Source organism: Glycine max, chromosome 6, assembly GCF_000004515.6.
Source record: "Glycine max cultivar Williams 82 chromosome 6, Glycine_max_v4.0, whole genome shotgun sequence".
Lineage (NCBI taxonomy): Eukaryota > Viridiplantae > Streptophyta > Magnoliopsida > Fabales > Fabaceae > Glycine > Glycine max.
Window position 1 is genome coordinate 37,562,009 of NC_038242.2, and position 4,506 is coordinate 37,566,514.

General features: G+C 33.6%; 1 long non-coding RNA gene across 1 annotated transcript; it reads left to right on the forward strand.

Annotated features, from left to right (window-relative positions):
* The first annotated feature begins 860 nt into the window (after window positions 1-860).
* LOC102661408 (uncharacterized) lies at window positions 861-4,238 on the forward strand. Its single transcript, XR_005891795.1, has 5 exons — window positions 861-1,222; window positions 1,444-1,874; window positions 2,002-2,089; window positions 3,277-3,910; window positions 4,024-4,238. It is a non-coding gene; the product is annotated as an uncharacterized lncRNA (long non-coding RNA).
* The last annotated feature ends 268 nt before the right edge of the window (window positions 4,239-4,506 follow it).

Sequence of the window (4,506 nt, forward strand, 5' to 3'; positions counted from 1 at the left end):
ATCTACATCAGGTTATTGTGTCTTCATTAGAGGAAATCTTATCTCTTGGAAAAGCAAGAAACAGACTGTTGTCGCTCGATCCAGCGCATAAGCTGAGTATCGATCTATGGCTATGGTTACGTGTGAGCTCATATGGATCAAACAACTTCTTCAAGAATTGAGGTTTTGTGAAGAGTTGCAAATGAAGTTGTATTGTGATAATCAGGCTGCTCTTCATATTGCCTCAAACCCAGTCTTCCATGAGAGAACCAAGCATATAGAGATTGATTGTCATTTCATTCAAGAGAAGCTTCTGTCCAAGGAGATTGTCACTGAGTTCATTGGTTCTAATGATCAGCCAGCGGATATTTTGACTAAGTCCTTAAGAGGACCCAGAATTCAGACTATATGTACCAAGCTTGGTGCATATGATCTATATGCTCTAACTTTAGGGGGAGTGTTGAATATCCTTGTAGTTTAGCCATTTGTAGTAACTTAGTTTGTAGCCTTTTTCAGAGGGCAACAGTGCATTGTCACTGTCATAGCCTCTCTCTTCTCTCTCTCTCTTTTGTACTCTATATATATGTACTATTTTGAATTCAATAAAGTAAGGAAGAAAGCTTTTATTCTGGTCTCCTTCAACTCTATGAAAGTACAAGTCTTGTGTTTTTCTTTGGATGATGTGGAGGAGACTAAGGAATTGAAATGTGCCGTCTTGGCTTATGTTGTTGTCTTATATCAATGTTGAGTATGTGCTGTTTTATCTTTTGGCAGCTAAAGAGGACATGAGGTGTGCTTTAAAGGAAATTGATGTTGATGAGGAAAAGAGGAAACAGGTCATTCTTTTTCCAGGAACTAAATATTGAGCTGAAACAGGTCATTCTTATACATGCTTGCAGGTGACATGTTTGCTATTTTCCTTAAGTTTGAATCACCAACCAGTTTTAATAATCTCTGTAGGGTTTCAAGTCAAGAGTTGAAGATGTTAGGGAAGAAATATTAAGGAAACGTAGAGCTAGGAAATTATCACCAACCAGTTTTAATAATCTCCTGCATCTTTTTATTAATATTTTGGCAATTTATTTCATGTTTCTTTGAAATCAATTAATTATTTGAAACCAATTTAATTTATGATGTTGGGTGTCATTGTTTTTGTCTTCGTAGAAAAAGATTCTGGTAAAGAAATTGGTGTTGAAGCTGAAATTAAAGATGTAGATTGAGTCTTCACAGCTATAACATGTTGGTAAGTGTGAAGTAATTAGCAAATTTTGAGTTGAATACAGTTAATTAAGCCTCTCATGATCTCTTTGGTATTGTAAAATATTAAATATAAACACTTAATTAGAGGTATTTGTGAAAAAAATATTTTTTCATAAATTTTTCAGGGCATTTATTTGTCTTACTTGTATAGTTGTATATAGGTTCTTGCTATTTTCTTTTAACTGCATATGTAGTGATTTGCAGATGCATTTGGGTTGGGGTTCCTGGTGATTATTGCCTGTGCTGTTTTTCTTTGGATGAGAACGAGTTATAATAATCACTGTGAATCTGGGCATTCTGGATGACAAGGGTTCTGCAAATGAGTGTTGATGGCGACAACAAAGAATTGAAAGAACTGAATCGACGCTTATTTGAGATGGGAAGAAGATTGCTGGTGGGGAGAGTGGTTTATGCGAGGAAGTGAAATGTAATGGAGTTGCTGAAGAAGTTAAGGTTGAACAAGGGGGGGACTGTGGAGTCCTCCTCTGTCCAGCAGCATATACCACAGTCTCAAGGGGTAATAATTTGTTGGGAGAGGTTTTTGCATATTAGATCCCTTAAGGTCTTGCTTGTGGAGATTGATGACTCTACCCCGTCATGTTGTCACTGCACAGATTGCAATTTTAGTTATGAAGGTTAGTTATTCTCCGTTTATAATGGAATTACTTATTTGTTTGGTTAGGTCTGGACACTAACCTTTTAATAATTACTGTTTGCATTGTCAAATTTTATGTTGCTTACCTCCTTTTGTATGTTGGTTAGCTATACATACCAGTGCATGCCCAAGATGATAGGTGTATTTTTCAAGAGGTAAACAATTGAGACTCCACCTCCATTACCAACTTTTAAGGTACTGCAGTAATATATTCTATTTTCCATTATCAAAGCTTTTTTTAATATATATATATATATACATATATATATATATATATATATATATGAGACTGGTTAACTTTCATTTATAATATAACTTTTAAGGTACTGTAGTAATATATTCTTTTTTTTTAATTTATGAATTTATGTTTCATAATTAATCAGAGACAAAGGTTTGCAAGTGAAGAAGAATAAGCAGCCTTGAATTTTTATTTTTTGTTTGTATAGTTTTTTGTGTTTTCTGCCTTCTGTGTGTGCTATGACTGATTTACTTACCTATCACTGGTTTAATTCTATCATTATTATTAGTACATAATATTTGTGTTAATTAACTCTTGAGCTATTTAATTTGCAGTTTAGTGTTCTGCAATTCAAGTTAATGTCCTCTTTGTAGTGCATCGTTAAGTGAGATACGATCTTTTGGGAGATGCTTTTAAGTGAACAACTTGACATGATGATGATTTCTTAAACTTTATTTCCTTGCAAATGATGAAAATTTTGGATTAAATTGAGAGCAATGTGTTGAGTTCTTCTGCCCTGTTATGTGGTTCTAACTCTAATGCGAATTAAAACTGATGAATTGATGATTATATTATCATGGAGACTGACTTCAGTTATCTACACATGTTGTCTACAATCCATGCATCCGACAAACTACTTCCATTCTTTTAAAATGCTGTTAAGAAAATCATGCATTGTTGCTCTGGTACAACCTATAATGGAAAATAGGGTTTATTTCTAATGTAGTGTTCACTTCAGCCTTTTTGGGCTTGTCTTCTCCTTAAAAGGAAAAATTAGCCCAAACAATTTTTTAAGGTCTTAAAAATAAAAATATATTTTTTAGCGACTAAAAAGCAAAAAAAAAAAAAAAAATAGACCTTCAATAGAAAGCTAACTGGAGGAGTTTTATCTTTAAAGAGAAGAAATGCTTAAAAAATAATGACTTGGACCCAATGTTAGCACATACAGTTTTATGGTTTTACGGAGGCATAAGCTGATCAGTCTCCTACTTGTCCATCTTTGATCATTTATTTAAACATGCTCTTAATTGCTTATGCTTACAAGTTCAAGAAATCTCTATTTTATTTTCCTTTCCTTGTGAAAATGATATTGTGGAAACCCTCAGCCTTGCAACTTTGATAATATATATCTGTGTGTGTGTAGGGTGGTTCAAAGTCAGGAGGAGAAAGCACTTATTCAGGTCTTTCTAGCAAAACTGAGCAGGAAGCAAGAATCTCCCATAAGTAAAAAGGCATATTCTTCGGATCATCATCAGGATTTTGATCAGCAACATCTGCACCATAGACAACAACTTCAACAGGAGATGGCCAGGAATGCCCCAAGAGCAGCCTCTTCACAGAATCAATCAGCAGGAAAATCACCTCAAGAAAAGGTCTCACTCTCTTTGACGGTCTTTTCCTTTTAAGTTTTATTTATGTCTCACACAAGTAATTTTTTCAAACACAAGTTTTTATTCAAAGATTAAATGTGAACACTTCTCTCACTATCAGTCTAAACATTAATTCACCATATTGTGCAAGACTAGTCTCTTCTAGTAGAAGCATTTGAGTTGGGGTTCCTGGTGATTATTGCATGTGCTATTTTCTTTTAACTGCATATGTAGAGCTCTTTCACCTTTCCGTTAGCCCAAAAATCGAAAGCTGGGAATGCACGAAATGCCATAGAGTCTCAAAAAGCACCAAGAGCCGTTTCACCTTCCCGCTTCCCCAAAAATGGTACCGGTCACAACATGAAGCCTGAAAATTGTCAAAGACCCATGGATGATAGAAGCTTTGAGGTTATTGCATGGTTATAAAAACTTTAATGATAAATTTGTGTAAAATTATATTAGGAAATTGTATCACAATGAAGTGTAATTTGTACTCTCTAAATCTGAAATTATATTTACAGGCTAAAACTTGGCCAAGAAATGACCATGGAGGCACCTCGGAAAAACGATTCTTTATTTGACAGGTGTAGCTCTGAAATTGGGAAATTAACAACTTGTTATGATGATTTCACGGTAAGTGAAACTAACTTTTTGTATTCATTTGACTTCAGATTGTACTTGATTTTAAAACAGATATTGAAATAGTCTTATTTTCAATTTTTGCTGGATAGTTATTTTATTTTTTTCTTATTTATTTGTTTAATCCATTTTAATTTCTTGTCAATTAAAAGAAGTATAGATTCTTAGTTATATTGGTGAAGATACTATATAGTACCGTGCAGTACATATTGATAAAAAATTGATTGATATTATCATGAAACTTATTGATAAAAAAAATACTTGACAATGAACCTGAGAAATTTGAATTCTAGGACTGTTCTAAGTATTATACTATGCCTATGGACCTGAGAATGTGCTTTACAATTTATATTATCAATAAATTT